A 12,832-nucleotide genomic window follows, 5' to 3' on the forward strand; every position below is an offset into this window, starting at 1 on the left:
ACACACTACCATATATTTGACACATACACGTATGCATACTATTTGTTTATAGTGGTTTTTTTCTTCTTATTGGGTGGCCGAGTTCACAGTTCACCTGGTGTTAAATGGTTACTGGAGCCCATAGACATCTACAACGTAAATGTGCCACCCACCTTTGATATTATAAATTCTAAGATCTCAGTATAGTTACAACGGCTGCCCTTCCCTTCAGACCGAAACGTATTACTGCTTCACGGCAGAAATAGGCAGGGCGGTGTTACCTATCCGCGTGGACTCACAAGAGGTCCTCCACCAGTTTACCTACCAACTGTTCTTATTGCTTATTATAGTCTGTGGTCACATTGAGAATAAAATAAATATTGTTTGTCTTTATTAACATGTACCTAAAGTGTCTTTGACGATTGAATAATAACACCTAGTGTATAAACTTATAATTTTAATTAACTATAGTCGAATTTCGACTACCACCAGGGAGCCACTAGTTCTAAATAATTTTCTCATTCTGGGAACGAAAGGCTCTTTATTCTTATCTTATTTCTTTATATTTTATCTTTCAATCTTTGCCCCTCGTGACAAAGAGCTAAGTGAGCTATTTACGGCCAGCTTACCTAACCCTACAAAAGACCGCATCTCTATATCTTTGTAGTTATCAATACACTTTGGAAACCGATGATGGTCTAGTGTATTTGGCAGCTGATATTCTGCCAATTACACACGGACTGTCTGTATCAAATACCGCATTAGGTTGTTAGTTGCAGACAAGGCTGAATTCCAATTTTCACAATTTGGAAATTTCCAAGATTTGTGCTGAGTGTGACTGAAACGACATCATTTTACTTATTATAAATTGTTAAAGTGTTTTTAGTATTATGAGGTAGCCATCAAATAGTCCCTTTAGGTTTGTGAACGTGACAACGTGGACTTTAAGTATATGTTATAGAAGTTTTCTGTCAAATCTTACAATTACCAAATCTATCTATGTATATATAAAAACGAATTGCTGTTCGTTAGTCTCGCTAAAACTCGAGAACGGCTGGACCGATTTGGCTAATTTTGGTCTTAAATTATTTGTGGAAGTCCAGAGAAGGTTTAAAAGGTAGATAAATATGAAAATGCTCGGAATTAAATAAAAATAACAATTTTGTTTTTCCTTTGATGTGTTCCCCGTCGGGCGGATTCCTGTTGTTTGTTTTAAGTTTATTTTATACAAAAGCTTAGGTCTTTTATTTATCGATTGAGGCACTACGAAGTCTGCCGGGTCAGCTAGTAATAAATAAATGTTCTCATTCACTAACTCACTCCGCTGTTCACTTTTAAACGTCGAATGAGTTGAGTCAACAAGAACAGTGTCGGGTCGAGACTGAAGTCGAGTGTTCTTCCCTCCGCCGCTTCAGGGCAAATTTCATTTACAGCTTTTATTGAACGTTTTCTTCAGTGCAAAGTACAGAGTTCACTCCGTACTTTAACTTGCTCTTTTTATGTTCAATTACTTTTTAATTTGCGAGATTCGTATGTATGTTTAGGTCAAATCTTGCAAGCTAAACTAGACCCGATTGGTCTTATCCTACGGAGTTAAATTTTCACATGTTTTTCAGTTCATATAACATATTGAATGAAACATATGAATCTGATAAACCTGAATCTTTAATGGACCGCGGCACCGGCACGACACGGCACTATGATCCCTGCAAATAGCAACCCTCGTGACACAACCCGCGTGCGGGATTTACAATATAAATGCTTAGCAGCAAATGCTTCGACCGAACATCTTACATTATATTCAAGCTTGTTTGAACTTAACAGCATATTGATTTGGTTCCTAGGAATCGAGTTCCAACTGAATATGCTTACATAAATTGTACACTGGACATACGTAGTTTGAAACAAAGTAAGCAAACATCAAACTCATAGCCACGTTTTATATTTCGTTTCCCGTTCTATCTCCGAGCACGATCTAGAGGCGTCGTTCAAAGCGCATTGCGACGACTGAGATGCAGTCTGATAAATTATAAGGAATAAGACGCAGAGGAACCAGGACGTGCACGATACAATGTATATTAATTGCGGTCGGCGAAAACGTGGACACAGTCTGGGCAGTGAGATTTGTAGACTTAGTATTGGAATTTAAACTTAACATTACATTCCTTTGATATTTCGGTGATGTCTATTTATTGATCTTCAGTACCAGATATATGAAATGCAATGTAAACGTGTCGAGGACTGGTGAATCTCCATCGACTCAGATAAACTCACTTTAACTGTATGTGACTATGCTGTATTTATAAAAAAAACCATAACCGCTGTTATTTAGCTCGTATCGATCAACTCTCGTGACAAAATGTTGTCGAAATAGTTCGTGTACGCTTACGTCATGCAATGTACGTCCAATTATCGAAATTCAATCATAATCACTGACAACTCAACATATATGTATGTTCATTTTACCTACGCATTTTACGAGTATGTATTATTTGTCTGCCAAAATTTGTAAAATAACGGACTATTTCTAAACTATTTTACTGATAATGTTGTAGTTTGTCACTAAGTACTCAATAAATATAAGAAATATAATCAGTTGACAAACAGACGAGAAAATTGTATCTACTTAACAAAGGTCATTTTATTGTATTAAATGGACTGGGTGTTGAGTGTGTGTGTTTTGTTATGTGTGTTTGCGTATGTGTATGTGAACGCGTCTGTGTTAGTATGAATATGTATTATAGGTGTGGAGTGAGTGAAGATTTCGCTATCGATCGACAGAATACTTTACGGGCTTATGTAATCAAGATCAATTAATCACATCACCATTTTTTGCCTTCGAGATAGGGAAGCTCCCTATAACGTCAGAAATTTGACGGCTTGTGATGATTTAAATACATATATGGAAGCAAGTACTTTGTTAGATGTTTCGCTAAAGTAGGACGGACTGAATTGTAAAATCAGGGAAGGTTAGTGTAGAAGTGCTGATTCTCAAGGAAGGCCCTGGGATGAATAGCGGTCGAATGCGGAGTAGCATCCGTTCGATATAAAATCCGTCGACCTGAGTGATTTTCGTACTATTACTTTAAGGACGGTTTGGTTCGGACGGTTCGATTCTCAGTTTGATTCTAATGTATTAGTCATTTCTTCCTTCCGTTTAAAAGCCATCCATAACGCGCTGCTAGAATCAAGTGCTCCGGCTAGATAGTACCTATAGAATATTATGATATTTAGTGACTTTATACTTGTTATAAAGTAAACAAACAGTTTCCCGTTGAATGCAGCCCGCCGTGAATATTAATTTTGAGCGGTTCGTTCAATAATTGAACGCCCTATATAATGGTAGCTACTGCGAATGGATACAGAAAATTCATTTCAATCAATTTTTACATAAGTACTTATGCAGTAATCGTCAAAAGTGCTGAATTGATTGAAGAACTTGATCATATTTCGGTTTCCATTTATTACTCGCTGACTGTCGTGTAAGCGATCCTAAGTGCAACTGTCAGTCCGTACATACTGTATGTATGTATGTACATCTGTTCCAAAAATGGAAGCTTGCTGAGCTTCAACCGACAACCCATTGTTCAGTGTCACAATTGATACCACCGGGGCAAAAGTTTATTTAATTTATCTAAATTAACATCAGGATTTTATGTTATCAGTCCAGTTAAAACAGAATCCAAATCTAATTAGATCCGTAGATAGCCGGGTCGAGGGTTTCCTGGGCGCTAACACGATAACTGAAGCTTTGCTGCAATGTCATCGTTTGAAACAAGAATTGAGATATTGTGTGTCCTTATATTGTATGTCATCATATTGTATGTCATCAGAGTACTCATAACGCAGTTGTAGGTATAAATAAAACAATATACTAGGCTGCACTAAAAGTATCGGGAATGGAATATTTCCACTGTTCCTGTCATATTAAAATCGTTTTAATTGAAAACTCCTTGGTTTTAAAAATCGAATACCATTTATTTATTTAAAAAAAGATTCTCGGTCTTGTCACGAGGTTTTGTCAAACTTGTTTAGTCGTTGAGAAAATGGAATTAACTCGAGAAAATTCAAGAGCGATGATTTATTATGACTTTCGAAGTGGTTTAACACAAAAACAGTGTGTTGACCGGATGATTTCTGCATTTGGTGATGAAGCCCCATCCAAAACCACAATTTATCGCTGGTTTGCTGAGTTTCAACGTGGATGTGTCAAGCTCAGTGATGATCCCTGTCAAGGTCGTTCAAAAACTGCAGTCACCCAAGAAAACGTTGATGCTGTGCGTAAGCTGATTGAGGAAGACCGACATGTGACATACCGCGAAATTTAGGCAACATTAGACATTGGCATGAGTCAAATACAGATAATCTTGCATGAACAATTAGGTGTAAAAAAGTTGTTTTCCCGATGGATACCGCATTCGCTCTGTGAAGAGCAAACAGCGGCTCGCGTTACTTGGTGCGTCAGAACTCTCGAAAGATTCCACGCAGGATCCTCAAATGCTGTATATAACATTGTATCAGGTGACGAATCCTGGATATACGCGTACGAACCCGAAACAAAAAACCAGTCACGAGTTTGGGTGTTCGAAAATGAGTTAAAGCCAACAAAAATTGTTCGTTCACGGAGTGTTGCAAAAAAAATGGTGGCCACGTTTGTCTCCAAAACCGGCCATGTTACGACTATTCCTCTTGAGGGACAAATAACGGTTAATGCAGAATGGTATGCTAGCATTTGTTTGCCACAGGTCGTTTCTGAACTCCGTAAAGAGAACTGCAACCGCCGCATCATCCTTCATCACGACAATGCGAGTTCTCACACCGCGCAGAGAACAAAAGAGTTTTTAGAGCAAGAAAACATAGAATTATTAGACCATCCGCCGTACAGCCCCGACCTAAGCCCTAATGATTTCTATACTTTCCCTAAAATAAAGAATAAATTGCGTGGACAGAGATTTTCATCACCTGAAGAAGCTGTGGACGCCTACAAAACGGCCATTTTGGAGACCCCAACTTCCGAATGGAATGGTTGCTTCAATGATTGGTTCCATCGTATGGAAAAATGTGTCAAATTTCGCGGAGAATACTTCGAAAAGTAATAAATACATTTTTAAATAGTAATGTTGTGTCACTTCGTTAATTCCCGAAATTTTCAGTGCCGCCCTCGTAAACCAAAGCGACACCGCTCGTTAGGTGGTCAGACGCTAAAACGCCAAAACTGTAAAGTTATTTAATTAAACGGATCTCTTTCAGTTCGAAATTCATCACTTGCGAATGCCACACATTGGCATTGGTCGCTTCGCTCATTGGTCGAGTTAACATATTTAAAAAGGACCAATCGCACGGCTCCTGTCGCTGATCAATGCTAATGCTGATATTTAATTGAATAATGAAGTTTGAAAATGTTAATTACAGGATAGTTATTATGTTTAATAAAATGAACGCGGTGAGAATCTGCAGGCGCGGGGCAGCCGGCGCTACGGCGAGCGTTAACCCGTAAGGCTTCTGTTTATAGTCCGCGACTCGACGGCGGAGGATGAATCGGCGCGGCCCTCGTAAAGCTGCCGTTAGCGTTCTCACCGCTTTTACGACGCTCTGATGGATCTTTATACGCTTATTTTGCTCTAATTCTCCTCCTGAAAGGGTAGGATCGATTACTACCGCTCTGTGTGCTCCGCCGCAGATGTCGGTCTCGTAATCAATCTCGAGCCTTTTGTTACAGGGCGGGCGAATGGAGTTCTTTTTAATTTGAAAGTGTCGCACGCTCGTACGGTCTGTCTCAATGATAGCGAATAAGTAATGATTTATTTATGTCCTCGTGGCGGTCGCCGGAGCGCCTCGCGTATCTGGACCGCGACAGATTTAGCACCGGTTAAAAGTCAAAAGCTGACAAGACAAACCTTTAGATGTGGAAATGACGGCGCAAATCAACACAGTATATTCTAAAATATCTCGTTTTCGGTTAAAGTACAGTCGTATCAGGAATACGCGTGGGTTGCGGAGGCGTGTGTGAGGCGAACAAAATAATATTGCTATGCTAGAATTCTTCAATGTGAAACAGGAGCGATACCGCGTCACACGGGAGTGTATCGCGCGCGGTTCGGTCCGGTAGGCTCCCGCCGCGGCCTGGTTGTACTCACTGAGGTCGTATCGCCGCCGGCACCGCTCGCGCAAATATAACGCACTTCAATTACTGCTTTAATGATTACTCAATCTTGAAAAAATTGTTCAGAAAAACGTTTTGGTCTGCCATCAAATTAATTATCAGCATAGTGAATCCGCTTCAACGCTTACGTATGTACGTATTATTATATGAGTTTCTTAAATTCGTATAGACATTTTAATAGCTCGAGTAGTTATGAGTAATAGAGCTGAAGGCCTAACTAGTGCTATGGCTTACCGGAGCTAATGGGCTGCACACCGGAGTAAGCGCTACCCTGTCCGTCACACCGCAACGCACGGGGTTGGTTGCGACCGTAGGCCGGGTATACTCGCGCACGACAGGTAACACCAAAGTTTATTAGCTTCTAAATTGGTCCGATTGAATGAAAAATGGAGAGATCTCGTTTCGGAAGCTACCCTAACTCATAGAAGAAGGTAAGCAATGTTATTTGTTTCAGGTATATGTAGGTGGATTGTGTATAGATATAGATAATTTAAGGTGAAGCTAACTATGCCACTTACATATAATTTACATATGCCATAACGTCAATAAACCTGTGACCTTTTCGCATTAGCATACAAAATTCTGTTTATGATATTTAAGGAGCAAGTTTTGTGCCACCTGTATTTGCGGTTAGTCGCTTGATTGTGGTCAGATGGACCAATGACCGATAAAGGATGAGCCCAAAGGTCGCCTGTTCCATTTTCAATTAAAAACTTCTGAATGTCAAAGAAATCTTACTATTGCTTTTCCAAGGTACTGATTTTCCCTTTTGACCGGGATTTCTGTCCTATAATGTCAACGAACTACACATGACGCATTTGCTGTTCGCCAACATACATTGAGGTTGCGGTTTGCGATGGTTTTTTCCCCCTAGCTATTCGTTGGTAGCCTAAGAGGCTATTCCAGCCACGCTATAGCTGCTAGGTGATTTCACTCAACCTGAAAGAGTTTGCTAATACTACTTACCGCCAGGTGGGCGGTGAGAGCGTCTGCCAATTTAGGGCAACAAAAGTTAGTTCAGTTATTTTTAGAATTGCGGGATGACTGCCTCCCACCATGTTAGCAATTTAATATTCATACAAAGGGAGCATAACGTATCACGTGGAGAACGTGTTAATATGAATACTTTTTGTGTCGGTTTCCATATTACGAGAATATATTTTACATTTTATACGACTCTCATTATATTACATTATATTTGCTCTTTCTATATCTACATTTGTGCGGCTATATAAACCTAATATTTTTATAACATACATTTATATACACATACCTATGTAGGATAGGGATCACAGCCCATAAAATAAAACTTCCACTGTTCCAAAATCTTCTGTAATAATAATAATTAATTAACACTTTTATAAACGCCTTGCTCATTTTTTAACCGTCTTCGCCGTCTTCCTTTTCTCTGTCATTCTCTTTTACCTTTCTTTCCGTTTTTTCTCACTCTCAACTTAACGCTCCGTTCCACACACTTTTTTCATACGTTCCGTTCTTACCAATCCTACACATATACCTAGTCAGGTCATAAGTATTGTCACACAGTAAAAACTTTTCTTTTAGAATTCTGGCCACAAAAAAGTTTATTGAATTCGGATTTCGAATTGTTCATGAAAATAAAAATGTATACTTTTAGAATTTTACTCATTTTTAAATATGGAGTGGACGCTTAAAGCAGACCGTGTTGCAGTTATTGCGTTGCATCGTTGCGGTTACGCGCCAATTCAAATTTTTAACATACTGAAAAATTTGAATATAACCAAAAGATTCGTTTATCGTACCATCAAACGATACAATGAAGACTCTAGTGTAGATGACAGGTCAAGAAGTGGTCGCCCTCGGTCTGTTAGGACTTCAGCAGTGATATAAGCTGTGAAGGCGCGAATTCAAAGAAATCCCAAACGTAAGCAAAAACTGTTGGCCCTTCAGATGGGGTTAAGCAGAACCACGGTGAAAAGGGTGTTAAATGAAGACTTAGGGCTTCGGGCATATCGAAGAAAAACAGGACATCGTTTGAATGCTCGTCTAATGGACCTGAGACTGAAGAGATGCTGCGCTTTGTTGAAGCGGTACGCGGGAAAAAAATATCGGTAAATTCTTTTTTCGGATGAAAAAAATTTTACCGTAGAAGAGAGCTACAACAAACAAAATGATAAGGTGTACGCACACAGTAGTGAAGAAGCGAGCAACCGTATTCCGCGTGTCCAACGAGGTCATTTTCCATCCTCGCTCATGGTATGGTTGGGAGTTTCTTATTGGGGCTTAACAGAGGTACATTTTTGTGAGAAAGGTGTAAAAACGAATGCAGTTGTGTATCAAAATACAGTCCTGACGAACCTTGTGGAACCTGTTTCTCATACCATGTTCAATAACAGGCACTGGGTATTCCAACAAGATTCGGCGCCAGTTCATAGAGCGAAGAGCACACAAGACTGGCTGGCGGCGCGTGAAATCGACTTCATCCGGCACGAATACTGGCCCTCCGCCAGTCCAGATTTGAATCCGTTAGATTACAAGATCTGGCAACACTTGGAGGAAAAGGCGTGCTCAAAGCCTCATCCCAATTTGGAGTCACTCAAGACATCCTTGATTAAGGCATCCGCCGATATTGACATGGACCTCGTTCGTACTGCGATAGACGACTGGCCGCGCAGATTGAAGGCCTGTATTCAAAATCACGGAGGTCATTTTGAATAAACTTTAGTGTCATAAGAATTTATGCTTTGTTAAGTTCATTTTGGTATATGAATGGTTACATAATGAATAAACTTGTTTCAATTATTTTACATTAAACATGTGACAGAATTTATGACCTGACTAGGTATGTACACATATCATCTTTGGACAAGTGACACCAAGAGTAGGAGGGACAACTAGAGGGAGAAAGGCCTGTGCCCATCTCCAGAGGCCCTGTCATTTATTTTAAAATTATATTTTCATTTTCAGTTTTAATGTTATGAGCTATAACCTGATTGAGTTGAAGTTCTGCGAATTTCTTAGCAGCACTCGCGTAAAAACTTCTGACATAATAGCATCAGCGTACAGAAGAGGGCCGTTCGGATTGTCGATAGCCCCATCCTCACCGATTGTTCGGAACCTCTGGGTCTGCGGAAGGCCTTCAGGTCTTTCTGTATTTTGTACCGTATGTTCCGTTGGGAGTGCTCTGAGGAATTGTTTGAGATGATCCCATCGTTTCGTTTTTCGTCACCAGAGTAGAATTCATTCTTACTACCTGGAGCCACTGCGTTCATCCAAAGTGCGTTTCCAGATATGTTTTCTGCCACGTACCATCCGGCTTTGCAATGATCTCTCCTCTATGGTATTTCCCCAGTGCTATGACATATCCTTCCTCAAACGAGGCTTGTGGAGAGTACTTAACGGTAAGCAGCGGCTTAGCTGTGCCCCTCGCGTTGCTGACGTCCATGGGTGACGGTAACCATTCACCAATCAGGTTGGCGATACGCATGTCTGCCTACATTAAAACCTAGAAACAGAACGATGCACACAATACAATATAATTTCAAGTGGTAATAAAAGTAAAAAAATAAATTTACAACTTAATATTGTATCAAGTCATTCTGTGGCAACACTTGAATGTAACTTGCGGATTAGATATATGTACACACAGTTTTGTTCGTTTTTCGGATAGTTGTACTTATATGTACGTTCAAGATTTAATTCCATTGAACGTGCGTCTACTAAATCACATCCAAAGATTTACATCTGTCGGGTAGCATAGGGATGTGAGGGCGGCGTCGAGAACTGGACGATCACACACTTCACTCGGCCCAGCCGCAGCACAACCCTACAATGAAGAGGCATATTATAAAATCATGTTACGTGCCTTTATTTTGTCTTCTAATTAAGTATGTAGTATATTTCCACAGGTTTCATTAGGAAACTACTACAGATAACATGTTATGTGTTATTACACCATATTTAATTTTACTATAGTGTGATTGAACAATTTCATTTCGGATTTTAAAATGAATTTAGTACATTTGACGGTTCTTATACTATGCAGTTATCTTTATTGTACAATTTGAACATCGAGGAATCGTAAAGCATACAAAATAATAATAAAAAACGTATTAAAATTGTAGAGAGCTTTTAATCACAATAAAAACATTTTCTAGTTGTCCGGCTCGTGCCGTATAATATTGTGCAGTTACATAGTTCAATGACGTAATCTATTGCACGAACAGCCACGTACAAGATAATACCCATGTAATTCGGACACAGAATCCAACCTATAAATCACTCGGATGGCTTGACATTTGTTTAGATTCTTGATTCTTCTCCATCAGCTCTGTGAACTTCTAGTTTAATTTATTATTCCAATAAAATTACATGTATTTTTTTCGGTTTTAGGGGCCAAGGTCCTCGGTTTTACTTATTAATGTGTGTGTTAAGTGTTTATTACGATATATTTCATGCAGTTATGTTGAATTCTTTTTTTCTGTCTGAAATTCAGATCGCCTGATCATTCAGATCGATGCACAATATACCTTCTTTGTGATTTATAACGGTAAGATTATGTAAACACTGAAACTAGTATGTCAAAAGAACGATTTCCAACTGGACTTTCGTGGTAAGAATAATAATACCTATGTAAATATGTATACTGACAATGTTTTGATACTTAGGAAAAAGAAGCGTGCGCGATTACTATCTAAGACGAGCTCGTATTGTTACTACTTCTATTGCTATATTCGTTATCGATTTTGATGGGGAATGTTGTGAGTGAGGTTACACGGATCATACCACTTGCGACTTTTTATTCCACGAGGCATTCATTCCTACGTACTAAGAGTACGACAATCGAAATTCCACAGCAGTAGAGACTTCTACCGAATGTCGTCATACCGTCTGCGTCAGAATTTGCACTGTGGCGTCTACTACGCTTTTTGAGATAAGAGATTCACTCTAACGCGCTGACACAAGGAGGATGGGACGACGCGTAGGCGGCTATGGTCCGCGGAGTGGTCCACTTTGTCGTCATCGCTGTCGTTGCCAAACATACTATGGAAGAATAACCCGGTCGGTAGTGTATTGTGTTCCGACCCGGCAGACTGGTTCTGACCCAGCGGGATATCCCGAAACACCAGCTGCATCGCCCGGGCGGCTTAACGTCGTTGGTCGTCAGTCGAGCGTCCTCGGGGTACCACTGCGAGTCTGGTTGTGGTGTTGACTGCAGGAACCCCCCTACTCTAACCGGGTTCTGACTACTAGGGTACTAAATTCCATCACTAATGGCCGCGATCCGCTGCCAACATCTGCTGACTGTCCAGTCCCACATGCTCCGCGCACGCCAAGGCGCGGGACCCCGTAGAAGGTTCGGCCCCCAGCCCGGAAAATCAATGCTTTTAATCATTTACGTGAATTAAAAAAAGAAGAGCCGCTAAATTACTTTAACATATATCGTAATCCCAGCGGTCCAGAGCCGTCTCTCAATCATAACGGAATCACATTGGGAGCTGGGGACTGGATTAGGCTAACTGCTGTGTGTGTCTGAAGGTCGTTACTCACAGGCCCCGCTACAAGCTTATTTGTTCAGATTATTTTTAATTATCCGATCCAATGGACATTTCGTCGCGGCTACATCGAATCAAAGCAAAAAAAAATTTATGCACTTAGCTTTTGTACTTACTTCGGCATTACATAATATTATACTAAAATTGGAAGAGTAGATACAGAGAAGATTAGCATGGTCTCTGCGCAAGGATGACAAGTAAAATCGTGAAGTGATCCACATTTTTAAAACGGAGACTTAGAACTCATGTCTCAAGGTAATTGGCGGAGTTTACGTTGTTGTTGTCTACGGGCTCCGGTAACCACTTAACACCAGGTAGACCGTGAGTTCGTCCATCCATCTAAGTAAATTTTAAAAATAAACAATAACATCATGTGTGTGATTTCATTGTCCATTATTTCCTAATTCATAAATATAAAATCAAAACGTAATTACATGGTCAAACTATCAAACGCCCTTCAGTATTATCTCGAACTTGCATTCCTAAATTTGAAGGGAAACAATAATTTATTCAATATGTCGTGTATAATATTCTAACTAACAATATTATTCTTGTTAAGGTTTCAAATTGTGCGGGAAATGTGGGAGGCTTGTCTGAAACTTCATTAACTGGATATTTCCTCTCAGACTTGATCTGCGTTCAATCCACGAAGAGTAGGGTTGGCTGAGGGATCATTTGGTTAAGATATTCAGCTTTTGAGTATTCTTTTCAATATGAGGTAAATGGGCAAATGTAGCTTTTCAATGTTTATAGCAAAATAAGTAGCAACCATGTCGTCTTCTCGCATTAAAACTGTATAATCTCAAAACTTACTAATTTTACAAGAGAGTGTTTTAAAGGTTTAACATGTGATATTTTTAATATTAATCATCTTTGCAACATTTATTTTTTTAATTTTTACCGGTTATCTATCTTTTTAAGTAAGATAAAATTATGTATTAGTAGTTCAAAATTGCTTGTTTATTTCTTTCAAAATATTCTTAAATTCTCGTTCGTTGTTGAAAATCTTCTGAAAAGTAGTAAGTAACTTTGCAGTCCTCATATCCATTTAAGCAGACACTTGGATTAGACGGCGTCGGCTCAACTGCTGACAGCGGCCATACATCTTCTACGATGTACGGCCTACGACCGATGCCCTACATTTAGCAGGTTGACA

General features: G+C 39.6%; 1 protein-coding gene and 1 non-coding gene across 9 annotated transcripts in view; both read left to right on the forward strand.

Moving 5' to 3' along the window:
* Positions 1 to 12,832, forward strand: part of Pdp1 (PAR bZIP family member Pdp1) — a 157,464-nt gene that overhangs the window by 22,320 nt on the left and 122,312 nt on the right. The gene's annotated exons all lie outside the window — the stretch shown is intronic.
* On the forward strand, positions 11,790 to 11,901 carry LOC114240559 (U6 spliceosomal RNA). The gene has a single exon (XR_003624510.2). It is a non-coding gene; the product is annotated as a U6 spliceosomal RNA (small nuclear RNA).

Source organism: Bombyx mandarina, chromosome 01 (genome assembly GCF_030267445.1).
Source record: "Bombyx mandarina strain Sakado chromosome 01, ASM3026744v2".
Classification (NCBI taxonomy): domain Eukaryota; kingdom Metazoa; phylum Arthropoda; class Insecta; order Lepidoptera; family Bombycidae; genus Bombyx; species Bombyx mandarina.